Consider the following 27,121-nt stretch of genomic DNA (forward strand, 5'->3'; position numbering starts at 1 on the left):
TCATGGAAAGAAGTCCTGGAACAGAAAAATGGCTGGAACTCAGAAACAAGGCTAAATCAGACCGATGTTTACACAAACGGGTTTTTTTTTTTATTGTTGTTTACGTCCTAAATTTATCCCTGAAGTGGGTCGCACATGTTACACCCTGTATACACAGGGCGAGTCAAAATAACAACCACAATTATTTTTTACCAATAATTTGACATTGTACTTTTCCAAAAAATTCTCCAGTGCAGTTAGGCACTTACCCCATTTGTTCACCACAATTTTTATACCCTGCTGATAAAAGTCATGTGGTTGCTGTTGAAACGCTTTTTTTGATTACTTCCTTCGCTTCATCATCCTTGTCTTCCATGTCTTCGATGTCTTCCAAAAATACGGACACCACAAGGCGACAAGTCCGAATTGTACAGAGGATATTCAATCTCCCCCACCACCCCAAGTGTAGTTTCTGTTTGATTTTCCTAGTGTATTGATCAGCGTATAGGGTCAACATTGTTGTATTAGTAGTGGCATATGCAAGAAAGAAAGCTTAACAAGCACCATCCAAAGAAAAAATATCTTCCCTTACTACTCGTCCATCCTCTCCAACAGTTTGTCTACTTCTTCCTTGAATTTATTCAAACTTCCCACTTTCACAACTACAGATGGAAGTGAGTAGTTCAAATAATTCTAACTATCAACCAACCATTAGCTGAAGGCAAACTTCCGCACATCTATTCTGCAACAATCATTTCTCAATTTGAACTTATGTCCCTTATGTGTGTAATCTGAGCAAGAGGAAGAATCCCATCAGCACTAAGTTTGCTCAATACCAATGGTGTTGAGCAAAATATAACACCATCAGTAAAACGTCCAGGTGTGTTGCTTTTTTTTTTCACAACATGGCTGATTTAGTTTGCCTTAGGCAAGGGTTGCATGGTTTATCCCTCCCAGAATTCGGTGTTTCTTCCAGCAAACAGACCAAAGAATATACACGCAATTATAGATACAATATACTGACACATCATAGCATCCTTAGCTGCTTTGGCGTTTAACACACAGTAGTCCTTAAACTTAACACCATGTCTTATTTACAGTCGCTACGCAGTCCACGAATTTCTTTCTTTCCGATCCTCGTGATTAGCACAGTTAGTACTCGCCGTCCTCCCCACACCGGGTGGCAAAGACCTGAAGTCGAATCCAGTCAATGACGCGAAGAAAGTTTGAGCCTTTTTCAAAACGTGGCTGAGTTAGTCGGTCTCAGGCGAGGGCTTTTTCTCCCGGAAATTCGGATTTTTCGTCCAGCAAACAGAAAATCGACCACAGAGTACACGCAATGTATGGACAATATACACAGTGCAATATGGCCTTAGTCGTTGATGCTCATAATTTTTTCGGTCGGGTTCCACAGTGTCACAACATGACAACAGCTCATAAAACCTGACTACTACAACTTTCCTCTTCACAGTGTGTTAAGTGCTGCAGAAAATCTTTTGCAAACATTTGTTATCGTTGAGACACTGTGGAATCCACTTTGAAGAATTTCCTGTACTGCAATCTGCCATGGATTGTGTTGTAGGCAGGACCATGTCGGACATCTAACTGCCTAGCCACACCAACTTCTTACACAGATCCGCACTGACGACTTTGTCTATGAAGATAACGTTTTCTTCTATGACAGCTTGCATTAGCTTCGCTTGGGCCAAGGCCAGCCTCCAAAGTTTTTCTTCTACGCGATAAAGATTCGTACATTGGTGAAAGTGAAATACAGAGATGTCCTCCACTTGTAGGAATTTCAATTACACTGCAGCTAGCTTGGACGCACCCATCTCTGTCATCCATATTGTCTGTTATTGCCATACATATTCTTCCAGATCTTTATTACAAAATATCTGGAAGAATAATTTTAGGAGAATATCATTTTCGAAGGGTTTTGTCAGATGAATTAAGAGATGGCTTTGTAAACTACTGCAGAGTTTGAAGAGGAATCCGGTTTCGTCTTTCAATAAAGATTTTATTGATTATAATTAATGAAAGGTCAATTTTGACAAAACAAATTTAGCATAACCTGGACAAAGATCAATTTTTGTGCTGATGATAGTTGTAAGGCCATTGTCAAAGGCGATAAGTTCATCTCTGATTACAGATAGTTCGGTCTGAAGCGAAGTGTTGTCCGAGTCTCCTTTCCATAGCAAAGTCAGGTGGCATATGAAAACAGAAGTGCATAATAGTGATTCGTTCAATCTTCAACGTTGGCAGTTAGAACAAGGTAAGGAGAAGAGGCGTTGCACTAATTTGGAATTAATCTATATCCTTACAGATCTTTATAGACAACCAACTCCTTTACAACCAACTTCTAAAGGAGGAAAAAAAAGTCCTACCGTTGATAAAATTTAAGTTTTCGAGAGATGGATTTTCTCTCTATTTACAATGGGCAGCTTTGTGTTTCAAGGAACTCAGAGAGAGAGATCCACTAATTTTGAGTATTTTAAAATTACACTATCTTTAGGATATAATTACACTAGGCTTCTCCGACCTGCTAGCGTCCTATTTGTCTTCTAACTCGTCAATTGATGATCTTGGTAAACCACCTACTACCATTCGCATTACACTCCACTCAATGCCTCCTGTGGTTTTCTATCAAAAGGATGCCAGAATAATTTTGAATAGTCTTTGCGCAAAGAAAGCGACAAGTCCTGATGGTATTTCTCCACTTGTTTTCAAAACCTGTGCTCCTGAGATTGTTTCTGTTTTGTCGCCTTTCTACATTTCTTTATTGCACTGGTGTTTTTCCTTCTGCTTGGAAATCTGCTCATATCCAGCCAGTTCCTAAAAAGGGTGACAAATCCCTTCAATACAATTATCGTTCCATAGCACTTCTACTCTTTTTAATTAATGAAGAAAAATTCCATTAAAAGCCAACTCCTAAATTGTCTAGAAACCTTCCATCTGATCAATGATTGCCAATAGGGATTACGACATTGTCGAACCGCTGGTGATACATTAGCTTATATTAACCATCTATGGACAAATTCAATGCAAAATTTTGGTGAACCTCAAGTAGTTGCTCTTGATATTTCTAAAGCTTTTGATCGTGTTTGGCATAAGTCTTTTAAATAAGCTTTCATCTTAAGGTTTGCTAACTGTTACTTTTAAACTGAGTATTTAGTTTTTCTCTGACCGCTCACTGCGGGTGATGGCAAATAGCTGTCTAATGCTGGTGCTCCTCAAGGTTCAGTTCTCTCTCCCTTCTTTTGCTCTTGTATATTAATGACCTTTCTCCATTTATTGGAAATCCTATCCATAGTTTTACTGATGATAGGACATTGCATTCCACCTTCCAGTTTGAGAAACCTTGCACAGCACAAATAGCTTCAACTCCTCGAATATTCACTACTAATTCCCTAAATGCTAATCTCCAGTTAATTCCACATTGAGGCAAAAGTAACTTAGTTGATTTAAATTCTTCTAAAATTCAGGCCTGTCTTATATCTCGTTAAAAGGATTATTCTGTTCCTATGCTTACCTTAGACGACATAGTCAGACTGCTAGATAAGATCACATATCTCTATTAGGGATTACTCTGACTTCTAATCTCTTGGCATAAGCATATTACAAATATTGCTTGCTTCCTCTGCATCTAAAAGAGTGGTTTTTCTCTTTTTCTCTCGGCAACAATTTTTTTTTCTAAACAGCTACTCACTCTGGTACAAATCTCAAATCCATCCTACCATGGAACATTGTTCCACAATAGGGGACGGAGCCCTCATAACCTCTCTCAGGCTTCTAAGACTATTCAAAAGAGGGCAGTTGGGTTAATTAATGACCCATCTCTTACAAAGTGTCTCTACTTTCTCTCTCATAGACGTTCTGTTCTTCTGCATGCATTTTCCATAGATACTTCCATGGGCACTGTTCTTCTGAATTGTCTTCTATAATTCCCACTTTCTCTCTTCCAAATCAGTCCGAACTCGTACCAGAAGCAGTGAGCATCCTTTTACTGTCCAATTTCAAACTCACAGAACCAACTTTTCTTCTTCCTCATTTATTCATTCAACTTCTGTTTATCTAGCTTTGGCGTGTAATTGAAGTTGATTCGGCGAGTAAGCCAGAAGGGTGTGGTTTGCAAATGTAATAGTGAGATGTTTGCATGTGAGAATTTTTCTTTGAATACTCTTTTAGTCCCCTTGAACAGACACCTTGAGAAACGTTGGGGTGGGGGGGGATTGCTTGCTAATTTCTTGTATTATAATGGAAAATCCATATAAAAAGAGTGATTCGAGATGGCAGTAGAGCTGACAAGCATTGAGATATCAAAAGAAAGAATTTTTGTATCCGAGATTTATGACTTTGATCTCATTATCCTACAAACAGAAGAGATTTTGTAGTAGTTTGATTACTTGAAGTGCAATAAGTTATTTAATTACTTTATTCACAAAAACTACAAAAAATTATTCGATTTTATCTAGAAATTAATATTGTTGAAGGTAATCTTGGGAGCAACAGATCCTTTATTCTGAGAAATAAAACAAGATTGGGTTCCAGAAAGATTGGAGTTAACTGAAGTTTTTCCACATTGAAAAATTATCCGAAAATCAGAATTTAAAGAACCAGTAGTGAATATTCTAGAATTTGTAGCGGTTTTTGCAGAGCAGGATTTGTCATACTGGAAGGTGGAACGTATTGAGCTATCTTTGGGAAAACTATGGACAGAATTTCCAGTCAGTGGATGAAGGCTATTAATATACAAAAGGAAAAGAGTGGGAAAAAATAACAGAACCTTCAGGAACTTCAGAATTAGCTGAGAGGTTAGAAGACAAAAAGTTGTCCACCATCACACTCAGCGAGATGCCAGAAAGGATGTTCGTTCCTTACAAAAGGAGTGGCTGTCCGTTTGTAAAGAAAGAATAGCAGATCAAGCCTACAAGAGAAAAGCTTGTTTAGAATGGTTTATGCCAAATACGATATATAAACCATAGAAACAGAAAACTCTTACAAAGATCAGTAGCATTAGCCAAAATGTCACCAGTGAATCGATACTGAAACCATATTGGTGAGCATTAATCAGAAGAAAGGCATCATGACAGTATAAGAATTGCCGTTGATGGATTTCTCTATTAGTTCGGAAAGGGTTGAGGAGTAAGTGCAATGGGACGATGATTAGAAGGGAGGATTTTTCTTTCTTTTTAGGTCCTTCTGAGATTAGCTAAAGGCCACTTATATGAGACCTTATAAACCTCAATCAGATCATTCCTTACAGGGATCTAATTGAGGTTTATAAGGCTCTATAAGAGAGAGTAAAGAACAGAATGAATTAGAAATTCACTTCGGTAAATGACTCTCGAATCAAGAAGCATAATTTTTTTTTGATTAGTGTAGTAAAAGCAGTTGTTTTACTTGCGCTGTTGGCTAATATTAATACTAAATGCCTAAAATTTTTTATCCAGAAGAAAATATTGTAGTGAAGTAAAAAAAAGTATGAAAAAGGAGGCAACACAAAATAGGAGTTAATAATGGAGCACAGGTTTTAAGAACAAGTGAAGATATACCATCAGTACCTGGACACTTCTTGATATCGGGATTATTCAGATTTTTTCTTAACTTCTCTCTTTCTCTCTCTGTTAGAAAAGCAAGACAAGTGGAACGTATTTCGTATGGTAGGTGGTGGTTCATCAAGATCATCAGTGCAAGTAAGAGAGGCGAAAGTATGGATGGACAGAAGTTGCGGCCAATGACTTTGGCAAAAGACCAGAAAGGTTGGCGATCATATGAATAACAGGTACGTTTTCTACTCTTGGAACTTTACAAGTCCAGATCTATTAATAACTTGTTTAGAATTGTTGCGAGCTTTAGGGTAGGCGGAGAATGAAGTTGGAGATTTGGATTCAAGCCAATTTTGAATTCCTTATTCTTATTTTCTAAACACCCTAAGCATATTTCTTGGAAAGCCATGGTTTAGTTAAAGAACATTCAGGTGTGCCGTGATCAGTCCTTTGAATTTGTTGTAAGTGTGAGATTTGGAAAGGTGTCCACATTAAAAAAAAAGGTTCACACGCGCTATTTTGCATGGCCCTTTTGTTAGTATTCGGCTCTGTTTGCACAAATATTTGTACAAACAGCCGAATGTCAGAAGTATTACAACGAATGAATAAAAGGACCCGTCCCTAACAAAACACAAATTCCTTTTCTTTTCAATCGGCTGCTTCTGCTACAAGGTGTTTGAAGAGTGGTCTATTTAAAACTAGACCAAATATTAATTTAAGCTGGCCGCTTAAATTTACAGACAGCGATGTGAGTTTACGGAAGGGCGAACGAAATAGTAACGTCTCCGCAGACAGTCCGCATTAGACACAATTATCCGATTGACAGAGTAGGACGACAGCGCTCTTATTCAGGTTCATTCACTATCGACTGTTCCATGAAAGGGTTGCCAGGGAAATGACATGGATGCCTCCTAATGAAAACCGCGCTGCATAAAATATATATGAATGCCCGGTAGTGTTTACTGTTGTTCCGTGAATGGAAACCGTTACTAAGGGATTGTCTGTTCTTTCATCTTTTATGCATTCGTCAATATTCCTACTCCTTTGTGCCCCCACTTTTCATGAAAAATATGCAAGTATTCCTCCTCTTTCTCAACAACCAGAGATGCACCATTTCTTCCTCGTTTCTCACACTTTGTTTCTCTCATTGCTTTTTCTATCTTTATTTTCAGTCTCTTCCTTTTTTCCTTTTGTTTGTCTTTCTGTCTTTTTCCTCTCTTCTCTACCACCATTTTCTTTCTCTATTCTGTCTCATTTTTCTGTGTTTTTATATTTGTTATTTTATCTCTCTCTCTCTAGGGTTTTTTTTTGTCTTTCTCCTTGTATCTACCTCGTTCTGTTTTTCTCGGTATTTTCTTGTTCTCATTCCATTCCCTCTTTCTTTCCCAATTCTTTCTTTCTGCTGCAGCCATGGCCTATCACGTGGTCTTGTCATGGTAGAATATGGTACCGTATTGACATGTGGCAAAGTGTGTGCTTTGTGTTTGGTAACCATGGAGAATTACTGTTGAGGGAAGAACGAAATTCCACATTTACTAACCAACTATCGTAGCTTCGCAACTGCTCAATTGACCATTAAACAAAAATGTCGAAGTACGATAATCGACGTTGTATAGAATGGCCAATTTATCGCCTTAATCAAAACACTGACCAATTGTGTTATGTAGTGGTATAATAGCTAGTTTTTATTGATAATTAATTAGTAATCATTTGAAATTCGCAAAGAATGCATGGAAAGTGGTTTTTCTGAAAGGTAGCCAAGTTGTTTTCTGTATTTGTAGTACACACAAAGGACAGAGAGGACTTGGGGAGAAGAGTTATGGTCTTGGTTAAGGAGTATATTAAATCTAAGGCACTGCATCTAGTTGACATGGGTGGACAGTGCAATGTTGAGTCAGTTTGGTGTGACATAAGCACTGAGAAAACGAAATTGTGAATAGGAGTCTGTTATAGGCCTAATGACTCTGATGAGTACAACGAACAACTGTACAGAGAAATAGATGGCCAGTAGATCAGATTGTCTTATAATGGGGAATTTTAACTTCCCAGAGGTTGACTGGAACTTGTAGATTGGTCACTCGCACACTAGCAAGGATTTTGTGGATTTATCGGATGATTGTTTTCTACAACAGCATGTTCGAGAGGCAACCACAAGGAGTAATACTCTTGATCTGATTATCAAGAGTCATCATTCATGCATTCAGAACTTGCAGATAAAAGCCCTTCTGGGTGGAAGTGGTCAGAGTGTATTAGTATGGAATTTACTTAAAGATGTAACTACTATCAAGAGTAAAGGGAAGAGTTTTTGTTTTCGTAAAAAGTTATTATAGTGGTTACTACAGTCGTAGAAGCTACTAGGTTTTTTGTGCAAAGAGATACAGTTCAAGGCATAGACCTAAATGGATATTAGATGACCTGAGGAGATTAGAGTCGGAGAAAAAAAATGCATGGGGTACTTAAAATTATCGGAAAACATACAGTAGGTATAACCTGGTCCTCAATAAAGTTACGTAGGCTAGGCAAGCTAAGGAAGATTACGAGAAATTTTTAGAAAAGTAGCAAAGATTTATTTATGTTATACAGTAGAAGGAAATGGATGAATCACATTGATGCCCTATCTGAGAGGAAAGCGGAAGAGAAATTCTTGAAAGTAAATGTACAAAAAAGGTACCAGGAGGGATGGAATTTGTCTAGTTTTATAAGAAAGTCAACAAAAGAGGTAAACAAATCTTTAGTCATAATTATTTCAATATCCTTAGATTCAGGGGATGTTCCCTTGGACTGGAGATGTACAAATGCATCACCAGTTCATAAAAGGGGGATCAATGGGGAAGGTGAGCAATTATAGACTTATAAGCTGACTTCTGCTCCACGAAAATAAGGGACCACAGATTAAAGAAGTAATGTAGGACCGTTCAGACAGGAATGACGTTATAGGGCAGTCGCAGCATGGATTTGTTAGCGGGTGATCTTGCCTGACTAATCTAATTAGATACTATGACACACGAACAAATAAATTGGATAAAAACAACAACTTTTACATTATATATTTAGATTTTCAGTAGAACTTTTGACACTGTTCATACATGAATGCCTGATATATAAATTGGCACACTGTGCCATTAGGGAAAAGTTACTACTATGGATTAAGAGTGGTTGAGTGGAGAAGACAATGTTAATGGACACTGCTCTTCTTGAACGAGTGTTATTAGTAGATGGGCCCGGCCCATCTACTAACAATACTCGTTCAAGAAGTTTCGGTGCTCGGCCCATTGTTGTCTTCAGTTATCAATGATCGAGATGAAGGCATATTAGGCTTAATATAGTATCTAAGTTTGCAGATGACACAAAGGTTAGCAATATGGTTAATGGCAATAATCAGGGCATACTACTGCAACAAGACCTAATAAAAATTAGGCAGATGGACTGAGAAATGGCACTGAAGTTTAACATCAGCAAATGAAAGATACTACACATGGGTACCAATAATCCAAGATTAACGTATAAAGTGTGTGGTACTACACTTAGGGTGGTGGAAAATATAAAAGACTTGAGGGTAATTTGCAGTCAGATATAAAGTTCTCTGAGCAATGCAGAGAGGCTGCCAAGACAGCTCATGGGGTTTTTCAATGATATACAGGAATATTTTGCTGTCAGAGATAAAGTGTTGATTATCCCATTGTATAAGACAATCGTTAGGCCGCATTTGGAAGCTCCATTTTAGGAAGGACGTGGATCTGTTGGAACGGCTGCAGAGAAGGCAACTAAATCAGTGAAAGGATGCTCTTATCAAGAAAGACACTTCAGTTCTGAAAATTGCTGCGTCTGGAAACTAGGCACCTGCGAAGTGAGATGATTGAGGTGTTTTTAAATATTTGAATGGATTGAGTAAACTCGATGCTGATGACATTATTACACGTGCTCAGACAACACACGAGGAGGTACAAATTCAAATTAAAGAAGAATGGATGTACGATAGGTGTGCGAAAGTTTGCCTTCCGCCAGACAGTAATTGATTCTTGGAACAAAGTACCACCTGGTGTTGTGGAAGTGAGTAGTTTGAATAAATTTAAGTAAGTGCTAGACAAATTATTAAACCTCGTAGACAGGTGATGTGGGAAACGTTTTTATTTCGGGTGATGCTCTAAACTATCTTCCTTGCATCATTTTTCTACTTCTGATAGTAACGCAGCATACAAAATGAATAAACATAACTATATTGAACAATAATTAATATCAATTAATACTGGCAATCATTTTTTTCCTCTTAGCCAAATTTCTTTCATTAAATGTAATCAAAACGTTTTGGTATATTTAACTTTAGTTTAAATTTCTTTAACAGCCAGAAGATGGCGGCACATGTGACATTTCTATGAATGCCATCCCATAATTCTATTCAAAAACTGCTCAGCATGTTAAATACCATTATTGAGCAAGCCTGGTGATCGAAATCGTACCAGCTGGTTCTTGTGGAACATCAATTTTAATAGTAATCTCTCTCTCTCTCTCTCTCTCTCTCTCTTGTTGATCTTTTAAAATCTCATTTCGTTATAAATCCCTGGTATCCAACAAGCTATTCGGGAGGCAATTATGATAAGCCCTTTTTTGGTTCTTAAATAAAAGGTTCAGAGAAACAAATAAACAAAGTTAGGAAGTAAAATTGGTATTACATTGAACTTCGATTTAGGTCCGCAACGTAATGACCTCAAAGCTTTTCAGAAACTATTGAATGATTCACAGCATCCATTACTGTTCAAATTTCTTAGAGTTCAAGGACTTCCATGGTTCTAAAGATCACTTCCAGGTACCCTTTCGAAAATTATTTAAAACGATCCAGAGAAACCAATCATCCTTAGAGGTATAAAAATAAAATATTTAAACACAACATAAATGAAACTGAAAAAAAAAATTAAATTAAATTAATGTTCAAGAAAAAGAGCACTAAGAATAAAACAGGTAGTCGCAATTGGGCAATCAAGGCCACGATTTCCAAAGACATCTATACCGATTTTCTGGAATTTTGGGGAAATATGAAAAATATTTTATTCCTTCGATGGTGACAACGTTGCCAGATTCTGTAAGCCTATTGCAAGACTGGTCCTCTAATCAAAGTTGTTCATAATGATTAACAAATATCTCATATTTGTATCATGTATCATGCTGGATGAAAAACTCATAATCTATACTAACATAACTCCCTTAATGTTAAATATAATTGCTGCGTTAACCGAATGACATCCCTGGCCATTCTGCACACGGAAAGAAAAACGGATTAATGATTTCAACCCACTATAGTTTTGATACATATAATGTACGTATATATACGCATATACCTTGTAATGTTCATAAAAATTTTTAAATTGAATTTATATAATCCTCCATTCTCAATTTTATATATGAATTAAACTTTAATAATAAACCAACAACTGTCCGAGCTCAACTTTAGCGAAATAGATAATGAGGACAGATTTGATCATAACAAAAAAGGCCACTGAAGTGAAGTATTAATCAAAAGTTGATTAAATAATTTAAACTAGTGCTCTGCTGCTGTTTTTGTAGTAGGATATCTTTAGGAGCATCAACGACTAACGCCATATTGCTGAGTATATATATACTGGCTGCAAATTGCGTGTGTTCTGTTGTTGATTTTCTTTTTGATGGACGAAAAACCAGAGTCTCTGGGAAGAAAACTATTCTGCCCTCGCCTGAGACCGGCTCACTCGGCCACGTTGTGGAAAATAGACCATAAAAATTCAATTCCTCGCATCATTGAAAGTATTCGAACTCGAGTCTTTTTCACCCGGTGTGGGGAATATGGATTATATCAACTGAGGGCAAACAAAATGCAACCTATTGTGAATTCACAGTCTCATATTGTGAAGTCACGATAGGTTGTCTCAGTCTCATATTGTGAAGTCACAATAGGTTGTCTCGGTCTGACATTTCAAATAAACACTGTTACTCATTAAGAAGAAGTATATTGCTATTTACTTGCAATAGACCCACCAGAAGGCCGTTTGGGAGATTGTCTCTTCATCGGTGGATAAATCATCAGTTTAGGACCCGATAACCAAGTGCTGAAACATTTCCAACAACCAGAAATGCTGAACGGAGCCGATACTTCAAAACATACCATATTTACAACAAAGGCTTCTAAATATATGAGAAGAATAAAACATTAATGCACAGGACATTGCCATTTTGGCAAATCTCATATGATGGAAATATTTTAACATTGAGTTATTATATCCTGCATTGATGACATTCGGTCAACCTCAGAAGAACAGAATCTCTGAACTATTGTCTGAGCAGTGGCATATAAAATAATAATACTGCTCGTTAGGGAGCAGTACTACGTATTTGAAGAGAAAGACCAAGGCAACTCATGGTAACTTACTTCCCAATACAAGATTGACACGTTTTGTAGTAGCATATTTAATTAAAAATTATATATCCATGAACTTCAAGTAGATACATAATTTTCCAAATCATACCCATTTATGTTTTATAGCTCTCGTGCTCCAGATTTACTTCAGTTCTTCAAAGTAATATATGAAGACAGACCTCAACCACATTTCTTATACAATCACGGTTTGGTTACCATTGCCTGAATTATATGGACATGTGGCTTCCAGATCTAGGGCGAAAAGAATAAAATTATTAAAGTTCAATGGACATTTCGATAGTCTGATATCATATATACAGACACTCTATACTATAATTTGACACCATATATAACCTTAGCGGCTAGAACAGGAGCTATCATAGTTCTTCTTCTAGTCCGTGTAAAAAGGACCGGATTCGAAGCTTCTCTTGGTGGAAAGAACTTTGACAATCCATTTCTGGACTCGAAGGCAGTTATTTTGGTGACAGTTACCGGGATTGATTGTTTAGAACATCCTATTGGATCCAGTAGGGAATTTCTTTCCGGTGACCTTGAGATTAAACTTCAAGGTCATCCGATGACTCCTGTTGGAAGATTTTCACACCTAATGAGTATTAATCAAACTGTTTCCTTTTTCTGATGAATCGCAAATGAATTTATTAAACTTTCGGCAGCCATGAAAGGAAATTTTTATGCGTCTAAACTCTTAGATCAATGTGATGGAAACAAAGAACAAAAGATAAATTAGGTCTCTTAGCAGAAGAGTATGCCGTGGACATGCCGGTGTGTTCCTCTAACGATTATAATGCTGAAACACAGACGGTATTCATCTCCAACACTGCCCTGACCGAGAAAATGTGTGACAGGCATAATGATTACTGTGCAAAACACATTTTTAGAATAACAATCACAACTTAGCCTATTTCTGCACTTAATCCGTTATTATTTTGCCAATCGATCCTTCTGCCTGTTCATAAAAACATGGAGACGAAGCAATATGGACAGGAAATCACAAATGACTTTCAAAACACAAGGGATGAGTTGGCTGCTTGAAACTAATGCAAAAGAAGCTCGATCCAGTGTATTATGACAAGCACTGCCTAATTTTTTTTTATTGTATTAGGCGGTCCAAGCCAACCCTTGGAAAATCCTCCATGGGGTTTTCAAGAGCATATGGATAAAAGCAGTAAGAAAAAAATAGGATAGTTTCTGATCAGAAATGTTAATTGATTTTTTGATTGATTTTTCCAATCACTTTTTCTCCTTTTTCGCAGTAATTCTCTTTTGTGCTTCTGAAATTGGGCTTGTTGGTTGCTTCAAGGTGATGCACTTGTACATATTATGGTTTTGTATATAACTTATTGGTTTAATTTATTTACCGTAAGCATCTAATTCCTTCTGTTCTTTTCCCTACTAGCAGGGTTGATTGGGCTATCTTCTTGCTAGTTAGGGCTCTTATCTATACTCCTCCTGTTTAGGATTTTTTTTTGGTCCCTCTAAGATTGCTCTTCCTTAGAGGGACTGAAGTTTCTCTACTAGTTTTATTTCTATTTATTACTGTTACTTTTAGAAAAAAAAACCTTGATCAGAAATGTATTACTCAGAGCATTGAGTCCAAGTCAATTTTGTTCGTTGATGCTTTACTGAGAGTCAAAAACCAAAAATTGTTTTAGTTTATAGAGGTCGAATCCATCGAACTCTATGAGTTAGTCAAGGAATTTCACAACAAATGCAAGAGCACACGTAGGCAGGGAAAACAAGGAATTCATTATTGGAGCAGCAAGAATTGAAGATAGATAAGATGCCCCATAAATAGATAAAAGAGAAATACAAAATAGCCAGGAAAGTAAATAATTTTTCTTTTTCACTGGAACCATTTGCCATTGCTGTACCTACAGTATTAAATACACTGATTTCCCCCCTTTACTGGCCTTATATATCTAAACAACTCAACATGGCGCTCACACTCAAGGTCACGCATTAATCCTCGGGTTGAAAACAAGAGGGCAACTTCTATTTCCCATTACAGAAAACGAGTAGCTGTTATTCTACTGGGGCTAATGACGACGCTCGTGAGGATCTGGCTTGCTGGATTCTGCAGTAAATGGATTCTGTTGTTAGATTCTGTAAACGAGCCCCATCAAATATTAACGTATGCCACATTTAGTATATTTTCACTCGCGCACGATTAATCTTTTCACACTGTTTTCGTAAAATGTCAGAGGTCAGGGTCAAGGTTATCGTGCATCGCTTCTGTTTTTCGTTATCGACTCGGGCGCAGTACTCTTGATCACGCTGACGCGATATTACGATTAAAAAGAATTAAGAAAACGCAGCCGTTCTAATAGAGCCAATAAAATAAATGGTTGTAATTGAGTTACCAGAAAGTTGTACAGCTGGAAACCTTTTCTTATTCCCAATAATCTGGAAAACCATTTAGGACAACGCAATTGTAGGAACAGACCATCCCATTGTAACTTTTGGCGTCAAATACTGGAACTGGACCAGATGGTTGTTAAAATAATTGGTGTGACTCTCCAATGGAACCACAATGGGAAGAGACTGTTCTCCTCCCAATGTGGTTCCAATGTGGTTCAAAAATTATTAAAAGCTACTTACATTTTTGGGGCTCGCAGCAGTCGCTTTCCACCTGTACCCTTTGACCTTTGTCTTTCAATGCCAAGCAGCAGTTATCCTCACAAACCGAACTGTTCGGACCTCGACCGTCTCGCGGACAGCGGATCCAGTTATTTCACCTGCTCTGCCTCGAAGATATTTTCCCACCTTGAACCCGTCCACACGAACAGACAGACAAACACATGTTGGTATCCTCCTATTCACTGCGCTGCCGCCTGCGGAAGATAACCCGTCCGTTACCTTCTCCGCGGTGTCAGTCAATCGTGCAATTCTGACTTCCGCCCAAAATTCACTCCCCCAAAAAAGCACCCACTTAAAAACCGGAGGGGGGGGTTTCTACTCCGAGTCTCTGCTTTTTTTTTTTTAAACCCTCCTTCTTCCTTTCTACAGAAGCGGTAGCGGCGGCGTAGTCGGCGTCGTCACGTTCCAATGTAACGCGAAAGAGATAATGTTGTTAGTGAGCGCGAGCCCACAACTGCGAACGCTCCCTGCATTCATTTCCGCCGGCCTTCGTCACCCCTGCGAGTCAGCTTCGCTGCCATGACCAGAAGCCAGTCGGTGTTTCCCCGTTCTCACATAGGCTCCTTACCTCACAACAAACAAACACACAAGTCATAAGACTACTCGCGCGGCCCTCGTGCGACTTGCGTTCCTGGCCGCTCATCTCCGATTGGCCGATGCCAGCAAACGGTGTCTGCAATTCCTTGCAAGGGATTGGACGATGCGGTGCTTATGCGAGAGAATTCCAAGGAGATATTACGTCGTGGGTAAATGAAGGTATGCGGGGGTAATTATGTAATCACCCTGCAGTCCGGCTGTTGCGTAGGAAGACGAAATATACGTCTTTTGTGAAGGTCGCCGATCCACTCTTCAAGACGCCCTTCGGAGGGACGCACACACGCGAAGAAAAGATTTCTCTCATCCCAACGCCATCTTCCTTTGCCTTTTCTGAATTTTTGCTAATGTACACGTTCCTCTTGAAAAGGTCATGGGGTGAAAAACAGTGTTTTTCGAGGGATCGCAGCCCACGCACGTACATACTCACAATGTGACCTTTTCCAGTCGATCTTAAAGGTCAAATTCGCATTTATAAGTTTAGTTTTCATCCTTGAGCTCTCTGACATTAAGTTTGTACCCAACTTCGGAGTGGGAAGCAATGGCAGGTATTAGGAAAGCCTGCGGGTAGGATTAAGTGTGACGACTCATAATAAGACTAATCCACTGCAGCGTTTCTCATATTTAATGAGTCCAGCCTCGTTACCATCGAAAAGGTTACGAGGAGTCCGATGCAGTTCTTTACTTCTGGAACACACGAATTAAATCGACAATAAATGACAGATATGACATCACTGCGTACATTTTTAATCGTCTATCTCAATCTTTCATTCACTCAAAATCGAGGGCTATTTTGGCAACAACAATTGTTTTTTCAAGCGAATCACCTCTTGAATGTTGAACCTACAGTGACCATCTGCAAAGAAGCCAAACGTGAAATTGGCTTCGATTCAATTTTGTTACCTCATAGTTTACTGACGTCTAACCTTCATAATTACTTTCGATAAGATCCATGGAAGGAGATCATCAAATATTAAGAATCCGTGGAAATTATTTATGCAGATAAGATCGTGGACTTCTCCATCGTTTTGACCCTCTGCAGTCATTCTCATGCTTTTCAGTAGTGAAAACATACCGCAGATGTTTAACCCCTGGTGTAAAATGTTTCCGTTTCTTGGAATTCTGCCTATACTTCTAACATCGGCAGAGTTCCAAGACATTAAAAAAAGTAACATCTTGCAGGTTTTCCATGAGAAATCTTTTGGATTTTATTAGAATTCTATGTCCGTTCAATGCACAGCTATTACTGCCTCAACGTGAATGACCAGAGTTGGAGTACTATCGGAGAAACACTCCAGCATGCGGAAGTAATTGGATAAAATCATACAAAGATTGTTCTCAGCAAGACTCAGAAACATTAACTGTACTATCAGAAGATTAATATCTGCCCAAAATAACAAAAACATGTTTTATACGAATTAAACCAATAAATCTTTTGCATTGTAAGTCAACGGACTCAAATAAGTTCAACAGATCCCAATGGGGATGATTCAATGGTGTACTTAAATTGGAAAACTTCCTTCGTTTACAAGAAGAAAAAAAATGTGGTAATTTTTTTGAAAACGTGTGTGGTTATGATATCTGATGAATTCATGCTGCGAAGCATTTAAGAAAGAGTTCTCACCATCTGACTTTTAAGTGACTGAGTTAATTGACTCGATTTTTATTCAAAACGGAAACAGTTCCATCAGCATATAATGCTGAGAAGATACGACAGTTGGAATATCTTTAGATATCTTTCATGACTTTGGAGATTATTGCAGAGTGAGAGACAGCTTCACTTAAAAATGTTCAATGAACCACATCAGTGTCCTTTATGAATTTAAAACTTCATCGTGGAGAAATAACGTTTCTTGAAACGTGAGAACATTCGTTTTGCAGAGATAATAAGATCGCATTGGATAAACAACGGTATTTCAATGAATGAACAATAGCTTAATTGTCCAAAAGGTTGTTGTGCACTCTCTAGAAACATTTGATATAAAATCACAGTTGAAATGGGAGTAAAACTGCACAGATAGTGAAGTATAGATGATATGGTGCCCTTGTGGGTAGCACAGTTGGAATAATCACAGTCCTCCCCAGTTCTGGGTGGAAAATACCCGAGTTCGGATCGCGTCAATGACGCGAGGAATTTATGGATCTTTTTAACAACGTAGCTGAATTAGTCGGCCTCAGAAGAAGGTAGCTTGGTTTTTACTCCTGGAAACTCGAGGTTTCTGCGTCCAGTAAACAGCAAATCGACCACAGAATACACGCAGTTTAAAGACATTATACACGATGCAATGAAGAGGGATTATAGGATCTGTTGGAAAGACTTAAGAAAAGTTGTAAAGAAAGTGGTATCTAGAATAAAGTTTGATGAGAGTGAAGATCGTTAAAGTTTGCTAAGATCGTTAAAATTTAAACCGCAATGGGTAAGACAGAATTTGAGGTGAGGAAGCAGATATTTAGAGAGAGAGAGAGAGAGAAAATGGATATCAAGTTATGGAAAAGGTGCTTAAATGATTTGTATGGAGTGGTGTACTTCATGGGGTTGAGACATGGGCGCCTATGGAAGGAGGATATTAGAAGAATTGAAGCCTTTGAAATGTGAGTGTGAAGGAGGTGTTAAAGTGTGAAATGGGCAGATCGGATTAGAAATGTGGACATATTCGGGAGAAAATCAAAGTATCATAATGGCTGTAAGGAAAGAAAAGACAAATTGGATTGGATATGTATTGAGGGTGGAGAGTTTATTAAGGGATGTAATTGAAGGAAAAGTGATGGGCAAGAGACCGGGAGGAAGTTGGAGAATTGGAATGGTGGACTCGCCACGTGGGAAAGAACTGATGATGACCACGAATTAGATTTAAAATGCAGGAAAGGGACCTCTCAAAACTATGATCAAAACACTGATCCAATCAATCTAGTTCTTAATCGTTGTTCAGTCGCAGTGAACAACAGCTGAACTATTGAAAATAAAATAATAAAGAAAAACACGTGGAGAATAAGAGTGGAATGAAAAGTGGCAAAGAGAAAAAATAAGGAAACAAATGGCAGAGTAATTAAAAACGAAAGCAGAAGAGTGTAAGGTATTCATGAGAGTTGGACAGTTCTTTATAACTGTCTACCTCTCATAGAAAGGATGAGGAGAGAGAGAGAGAGCGCGCGAAAAAAAAAAAAAGAAATACAAAGGATGAGACTGACAGAAAACGAGAAAAGAGAGAAGAAAATAACAAAAATGCAGAGGAGGAGGATGGAGATGAAAAATGTCGGTTAGTTATCTGAGGATAGAGGGAATGTGCAGGTACGTCTCTTGCGGGTGTTTAGTGATGCTTGTCGCGAGTCGTTCGATCGGAAGGAATAAAAAGCGGAACGTGCACACCCCCTGAAATATGTATAAGTGGCTATCGTATTTCACTCATTCATCCGCGTCCGGGGACGAGCGGTTAGCGGTGACGAAAGTATCTTTGTAGAAGCGAAACGTACGGAGATACGATGACAGCAATAAAATTTTGTAAAAGCGACGAAGTTGTGGCGCGGAGAGGAGCGAATAAATCATTGTTATTGGGTGCGTCTGGTCTACCCACAACATCCCACCTCGGGAAGAAGCAGCGCGTGCCCACGGATAGAGCGAGTGAGACAATTTCGGAGTGTCAAAACAATTTTCATATTTCGCGATGTTCTGATTTATGGATTCTAAATAGGGTTCGGTGCAGCTCTTCTCTCACAATACCCCTCCCCTCCATCCCCACACACCTCTTGGTTCGAATGATTATTGCTGGCGGTTGGAAAATGTTCGCCACACACACACAGGAAGATGTAATCTTCACCGAACTAAAAATAACACGAAATGGTAAGAGGTATGGGTCTAGCGTTAGCATACCTCGGCCACTAGATGTCACCACGCGTCGTATTTTATTTATAGCGCTCATAGTGTCGAACAGAGGAATCGCACCAAACACGAGAATAGCCGGACCTAAATAAAAGTTCGTAATTTGAATGTTTATTGAATCCCTTTTGTAAGCCGGTGTCCAATGGGACTTTTGAAAGAGTCTGTTTGTGACTGATGCTCTTTTTATGCCAATGAGAAGAGAAATTTCCAAAAGATAGGTTGACACCATCTTTCTCAGTACGTGAGGTGAATGCGGCGATAGGACAGCTCTTGACAACACCATCACTCTGACTACGATGCACAGGTCTCATAAAACCTTTTGACAACTTCTATCCAGGCAAGTATCCCTACGCTTGATACGGTTAAAAGAGAAACTCGAAGGTAATTTTTCTCACCCCTCATCCCTCCCTTATTTCCAGCTTTCTTTAATGATTAAAACTTATAAATTCCCTCTTCTGTTCCATTGATAGCTTTTAAGTCCACGAAGACAAGAACGTAAGATTCGAGAAGAATTTAAAATAAAAAAAGAATCATTTGTTAAAAGATCTATTCAAGCATCTTTCATCCTTTGTACAACCGTCCGGGACACTTGAATAAGAAGAAATTACAAAGAACTTGTCACACTCCTATTGAAACCACCCTCTCAGCAGGAAAGGTACTCCCTTAATCGTGTAATCGATCTATACTAAATGTGCTTCCCATACTTACACAATAAAAATGTTGTAAATGCAAGAACAATGGATAGATGTTGGAGAATTGTTTTTTTCGGGGATCGATGTTGAAGAACAGAATAGAAACTATCTTTATGGACTTATTTAAATAGATATCACATAAGTATTCCACGTTAAACAAGCATAGCTCTGACACCTACTAAATCACCAGGCCGAAGATACAAGAGAACCAGCTGTGAGAGCAGTTAAAATGCAACGTATTCATTGTATAAAGGGGCAGGTCACGTCAGCTGGTAGGAAGACTCTTCAATATCTGAATAAGCTTGTCAGCCCCCTGGAAATAAATCTTTGTATGAAAGTCGTAAAGCGATTAGCTGTTTTATAGAACGGATAGAAAGATCCTTGGACTGTCATATCCTGATGTGCAAGGCGAACATCGATGTGTTAAAATCATTGCAGATGGCGCTATCTGACACTGTCATCTCTACCTGTAAGATGAATATATACCGATGATCCTGTGAATAATGTATAGAAATATAATTTTGTTCCCTTTACTTTAGAGAAGAACGTAATTCCCCGTTTAACGTATTTCGTTCTACATATTTTCGGTATAACGCGATTTTGGTTTCTTCGAGTATTTTATGCTTTTGACAGATATTGCTCTGATTACTATTTATATAAGTTAAATTTATAGTTTATAAACGGCGCCGAATACATAAGAATGTATTTTACAAGGATGCTACAGTTCTGCGCTCTATTTAAATATTATTTTCAAGATATTTATTTAAATTTCCTTTTCATACTTTTTATGCTTGTGATAAACAAATGGCGTAATCGTCTATAATATATGTTGTTTACAAAGTAAACGGGAGAGTAATATAATAGTATATAATTTAAACAATAGCTTTATAAATAATAAATATAGGTGGTAGTAGGTTGAACGAATGAGAAAACTTGCAGTTAAAAATTTAAGAAAAATTTTTGAAATGGAAATAAAGAGAATAAACAAAAAAAAAAATTGTGGAAAAAAACTATAGAAAAAACTGGGAAAACTAAAAAAAATTGAAAAAACCTTGAAGAGAAAAAAAAAGGTACAGAAAATTGGGGAAAGCCCGTTTAAAAATTGGGAACCTATAGAAAAAGCTAGAGGAACTTTTAGAAAAAAAAATGTATTTTAAAATTTGGGAACCTATAGAAAAAAACTGGAGAGAAACCTTGAGAAAAACATTGAAATTTTAGGAACCTATAGAAAAAACTGGAGAGAAACCTTTAAAAAAAGTATTTAAAAATTTGGAAACCTATAGAAAAAACTTGGGAAAAACTGGAGAAAAACATTTAAAATTTAGGAACTTATAGAAAAATACTGGGAGAAACCTTTAGAAAAAACTGGAGAAAAACCTTTTTGAAACACTTATTGAAAGAAAATTGGGAACCCACAGAAAAAACTGGAGAGACACCTTTAGAAAAAATCTGGAGAAAAACCTTTAGAAAATTTTGGGAGCCTACAAAGCAATATAGAGAAACAAAACTGAAAATCTTTAGAAAACTTAAGAGACAATCGTAGCATAAGTAGGAAGAAACAGGAAAATTAGGGGGCGGGAGGAATGTTCGTAATTACTGTTAAAGAAAAATTATCCAAAGAAGTATTGGAGAACTCAGTTCATCCCACGTTTTAAACAACATGCGTGGGAGAAATTTCCAATGCAATCCTAGAAATGACTTTGAGACAATAAAGTGGAGTCACTCTAAATAATAAGTTGGAGAAACTGTAAATGTTAAATGGATTTAGTGAGTCTTTCCAAGCTATGCCATGCCATGTCCCCAAGGCTCCATATCCTACAGTATGCGAAAGTTACGCACGTGCCACTGGAAGATGGTTAGTTACATTTTTTAAACACTCACTTCAGGCTATTTACAGTGTTTGGGACGTGGGCTTTTGAACACAAGCAAAATGATGGTGCGCTTACAGAAATGCGAATCTTTGTGCGTAGGTGGAGATTTCGAACTGCGTGAGTTACCTGTCAAACGTACCGCACTGCTGTAAATGCGAACGATCGAGAGGAAGCCTCGTGGGAGGGAGTTTGTCTATTTTATTGGTCACTTTTGTCGATATTGCTGCAGCGAGCTATTCGACCAGCGAATGTTATCTGAGCAGCTTTAACAGCTCGAGGACAAGTACCAGGTGTTTTTATATCACCGATTTCGATCGTTGGTATTGACGTTGGGGAGTGTGGGGAAGAAAAACATCCCTTTTTATACGAGCAAAGATATTTCGTTCAATCGTTCTTTCGATTAACCAGATTTCTGCTCGATTTCATAAATTTTACAACACTCTGTAATGCAATTATCGAAAACTATATTCGAGGGCACGCTCCTGTCCAGTTCAATCAATTAAATTCAGCCTTCTTAAAAAGAGGGGAGACGTGATGCTCAAATTCCATCCTCCATCCCTCCCCCACCCCGTATGCTTGTAATTCTTAATTTCCAAACAACGCACAGCCATCCACCACGAAGCTTTTTTCTCTGGTTTGCAACTAGATGGCGCCTGTGCAGCTCTTTGAAGATGGGATGGTGATATTACTGATGACCTGCGCATCGCAGATTCGCTATACAAATAAACAGAAAACTAAGCAAACACGAAGAGCAGAAAGATCGTGTTCATATTTCAGTAATTAATCTGCTTCTGCCAAGGCATATGTAAACTAGATATCATACTTGGCTTGTTATCCACTTTTCATCTCCACCTTATCTTTAATAATGGACATAAAGGTGTGATAGGATCGATTAAGTCTTCCTACCTATCTCGTAAATCAATAACATCAGTCACTTTATGCGTTACTCGCGTAATATTTAATAAGAACAACAAACAGATAAAAAGCATAAAGATAGGAAAATCATTAGCCTCAAAATGGATGGAGAGAAATCAAAACGTAGTGCTGGTCGATTGATAGAAGAAAGAAAGAGATAAGCAGTAGAATAGAAGAAATAAATAGCGTTGCTGTAATCTGGTGTAAACATCAAGAGATGGGCAGCGTTAATTTTAGATTTCCCACACTGCTTAACATAAATCTCCACTGCTATTGGCATTTGTTGGTTTTGGTGAATTTTTCTCATTCAACCAACATTTTTTCCCTCTTATTTTTAAGGGTTAATAATAATAATCCTCTGAAACAGGAATGAATAATAAATAGTTTAACGGTACATTAGCTCTAATTTAAATCGAATTTTTAAAAATAGCTCGAGAAGGACTTTTTAAGCGAGTAATTGTTGTATCGGGGTTTGCTAATAAAATGAGATCTCCACACGTGTATGGAATAGAAGGAAAGAATTCAAAACGAAACGTTGTTAGGCATCTCTTAATTGCTGCGAATAAATTGCAATTATGAGATTTTTCAACTTCTCTGAAATACGTTATTCTTTCGATTAATGGGATGATCGTGATTCTAAAAATAACCTCTAATTAACATCGGGTTGTTTTGATGAACTCGTTCGATAAGTCAAATTACAAATGTGTCTATATTTGGACTTATTGCTGAAGATCATCAATTGAATTCATCAAACACGAGTCTGTGCATTGATGTTTGACAACTACCGCTGTACTCGGGGAATCTATGGCCCCTGGATAAATTGATGACTTGTTACCTGTTGGATGATTGACAACTTGCGAAGGAACTCCACTATGCGGAAAGTTATTTTATTTACCAATCTATAAATATCAATGTCAGTCTTATTGGAAATGGCATAAAAGAAACGTTCCTGATAGACGTACTGGTAAATTGATCGCTATTGAAGTTTCCTCAACTAGAAAGGGCAGATGGATCTGTGTGAAAATTCGTGCCAATGTTGTTTAGGCATAAATTCGTAAATTATGGGATTTTTGCACAAATCCACTTAGTAATACCTGATTCGTGTGGGTGATTATTTTATTTAAGTGTAATGTAAACAGATGTTCGTTGAGACCTTACAGACGAAGGTTAGAATGGGATGATCGACAGATCCGTAGGTTGGCTAAGCAGAACAGATCTATAACCGCCTGCTGGATTTCAAACATTGATTTGGCATGGCTTGTGTCAAACACTTGTAAGAGACAACCAAGAGAATTCGACCTACTTTCTCGTAATCCACGTGGTTATTGCCATCAGAAATTATAATAGTATCAGGAAATAACCGATTAGCACAATAAATGGCAGTTTTCAGTGGCGAGTCTCAATACTAATTCGAGAATATTGACAGCACATTTACATCTGAAGGCACGTTTAGGTTGAGAGAAGATCCTCCCGTGGTATGAGAAGCCATCACATCCTGGCCATACTCGTCTGGTCATTACCGAAGGCTGACGGTCCAACTTTAAGAAACTTGTAGAGAACTTTATGGACCTTGTATGGAAGCTCCATAATTAGTTGGATACCAGCAGGAAATCATTCACTTGAAGGATGTTGCAATTGAGTTTAAGGGATTCAGCTGGATTAGAAATGATTGATTCTGCTCTGTTGGTTTTACTAGATATAATATTGTCGACAGTTTATTCCATGGTGACCAATAAGTTAGTAGTAGTAACAGCCATATAGTGCAAGGAAGCAATATGCTTTTGCTGCACTGGCCTAAAAAAATGAAGGTAGATAAGAAAACTCAGATTATTTGCTTCCCTCCTCATATAGGCACCATCTAGTGGACCTTTAAATTTATTCAAATTATCAGTCTCAACTACCTGTGAAGGCAACATATTCCAACAATCAAAGACTCGCTGGCTAAAAGAAAACCCTACGATCTGGTCTAAACCTCTTCCCCTATAATTTAAATTTAAGCCTCCAGTTGTGGAATTCTCTATAACAGAGAAAACTCCACCTTCATTAATTTTACTAACCCCTCTCAGAGTTTTATAAACTTCAATCTGGTCCCCTCTGAGGTGCCTGGTTGCCAAGCTCCACATAATCGGAGTCATTCTTCGTACGGTCGCCCTTTTGCCGATCTCACCATTCGAGTTGCTCGTCTTTGGACCCTGGGTTGCAATTCCCCAAGTGTAAGACCTTGACCATTAAACCTTAGTTGCCACTTTTCTGACCATTCTCACAGCCTGTTCAAGTCGTTCTGAAGGTACTTGCCATTCTGAAGGCGCTGCTTAGTACTGATCACTAACTACTCTACCAATATTTATGTCGTCTACAAATTTTGACATCAAGCCTTCTGTCCGATGTCGTTTATGAAAATCAGAAACAAAAGTGGTCCAAGAGCTCATCCTTGGGGGATCCCACTTCTGACTTTACACCAATCCGAAAAACACCCATTAATCACAATTCTCTGCCTTCTGCCCTACAGCCACCCAGCAATCCATCTTAGAACTTTCCCAGTAATCCCAAACATGTTTCAGCTTATACAATAACCTCTCGTGAGGAACTGAGTCAAACAACACATTTTAGATGGCACCATGCTCAATACTTCTCATTTGCAGATTGTGCAACAGATGCAAGACTTTTTGCTCATCCTGTGTATAAAGGCATGCACCAGCCAGAACATGCCATCAGTTTCTATTCGGCAGTGGCATGGCATATAAGCAGTTAACTGTAAGGAAGAAGAGCGTAATTAATCTTCGCTATCAAGGATTCCTATAGAGGTGACCGGAAATGTCGAACGAAAACCTGGAACTGGGCTGAAAAGGTCAATAGTCAACACAAGACAGATTTTTCCCAAGGTCTAAGCCTCCTATGACATAATTCCATCTATGGAACTATGCCATACAAGTTCCATACACATAAAAACCATACGCTAGTTAGATCACTTAAGATCACTTAACTCAAAAAGACTTAAGTGATCTGAAAGCATACCAACATTGTAAGAATCACTTATTAACTATGTCTAATATCAGCTAAATAAAAATATAATTGGACATTTTAGCAGTGAGAATATGTAATCTTCACTGATGAATCTCCACATTTAACTTTAACGGATCGGATGGGAAGCACAATTTATGTAGAACCTGGTGAACCCTGAATGTACTGAATCAACGAAGTTTCAATTGAGGCAGATGGGTTGGGTACGCATAACAAACAAGGCATGGATAGAATTTTTAAATGGCACTGTTAAGTCACTACTAGAAAATGAGGACAGTTCTTTAGAGGAGACTTTTTCCTGTTATCAGAGACTACTTCCGGAAACTGAAAACTGGATTTTCCAGCACGATCCTGCCACCGGCCATATCACAGGCAATCCACCTACTCGTACAACATTACACAACCATTCCATGCATTTCCCAGTATGCTAATGAATATTTTGTATCGAATATTGCACTGTTTTATCTTTAGGTGAAGAATTAATACAAGACTCCAATATCGGATGCATATCGGGAGCAGAAAATAGCTGGATTTAAACCTCTTAGAAAAGCGCTTGCATAAATCGTCGCCCAGTCCATGGTTCTTGTCTGGTGCATTGAACTGGCAACCATTAACATCAGTAATAGGATATACTCCATGTCAGATGGGTGCAAGGAGGTAATAAAAGCTAGGAGCGGCCCCCCCAGCATCAATATCGCAACAATAATTTAATCCTTTTTGATCAGTTTAGTTGAAGAATTTTCTTCAACTAAACTGATCAAATAACTTATTACGAAAATATATGCACTACCACCTAAAAGTTTGGAACCATGTTTCATTTTTCTTAATTTTAAAAGTTTTTATTAAAATAGGACCAATCCACGTACCAATTTTTATTAAAATATTTTCTATTATTTATAAAAATCAAAAAAACCGAAATAATTAAGAAATATCTAAGAAACTTCTAGAACATTCGAGAATATTCCAGAGAGATGTAGAAGACTTTTGAATGTGGTAGGACATTGCAGAAGATTCCTGAATGTGGTAGACTGTTGTAAATGATTCTAGAGAGTCGGAGTATTGTTTCAATATTACAGAAGATTGTAGATGATTCTAGAGTGTTTTGCAATAATATAAATTGAGGTGTAAGAGCTGTAACTTATAAAATCGAACACCTGTCATTCAGGAAGAGTGATTGGTGTAATTTTTGTGTTTCGTGACAAAACATGGCAAGAAATGAGTGTTGAAAAAAAGAAGTGATTTTATAACTCTATATAAAAGAAAGTTATTCCATGAGAAGTACTGGCAAAAACTAGATGTTTCATTTAATGGAGTACAAACTACCATTCGACAATTCAAGGAGACCGACAGTTTAAAGGACAAACCACGATCAGGACGACTGCGCATAACAACAGAAGCACAAGATAAGACCATAACGCCGATTTCTAAACGCAATCAACGACTTAAAAGGTAAAAAAGGTCAACTGCAGCCATTATCAACCCACTGCAGGATGGAAGCCTCCTCAACAATTAATGTTGAGGGAAATGGACCATAATCTGTCTTCCACACTGATCCAGTGCGGGTTGGCAGATCGACCGTATTT

At 37.9% G+C, this 27,121-nt stretch overlaps 1 protein-coding gene across 2 annotated transcripts in view; it reads right to left on the reverse strand.

Annotated features, from left to right (window-relative positions):
- The window catches only part of LOC150085444 (heparan sulfate glucosamine 3-O-sulfotransferase 1-like), an 81,466-nt gene that overhangs the window by 49,911 nt on the left and 4,434 nt on the right, over positions 1 to 27,121 (reverse strand). The window contains exon 1 of one of the 2 annotated variants that reach the window (XM_090373250.1): positions 14,530 to 15,146. The exons of the other annotated variant lie outside the window; for it this stretch is intronic. The gene's annotated coding sequence lies outside the window, so the exon portion shown is untranslated. Of the gene's footprint in view, positions 1 to 14,529; positions 15,147 to 27,121 lie in introns of those variants that run through there. 2 annotated transcript variants of the gene reach the window in all.

This window comes from Mastigoproctus giganteus, chromosome 5, assembly GCF_048544385.1.
Source record: "Mastigoproctus giganteus isolate SK-2022 chromosome 5, ASM4854438v1, whole genome shotgun sequence".
Classification (NCBI taxonomy): Eukaryota; Metazoa; Arthropoda; class Arachnida; order Uropygi; family Thelyphonidae; genus Mastigoproctus; species Mastigoproctus giganteus.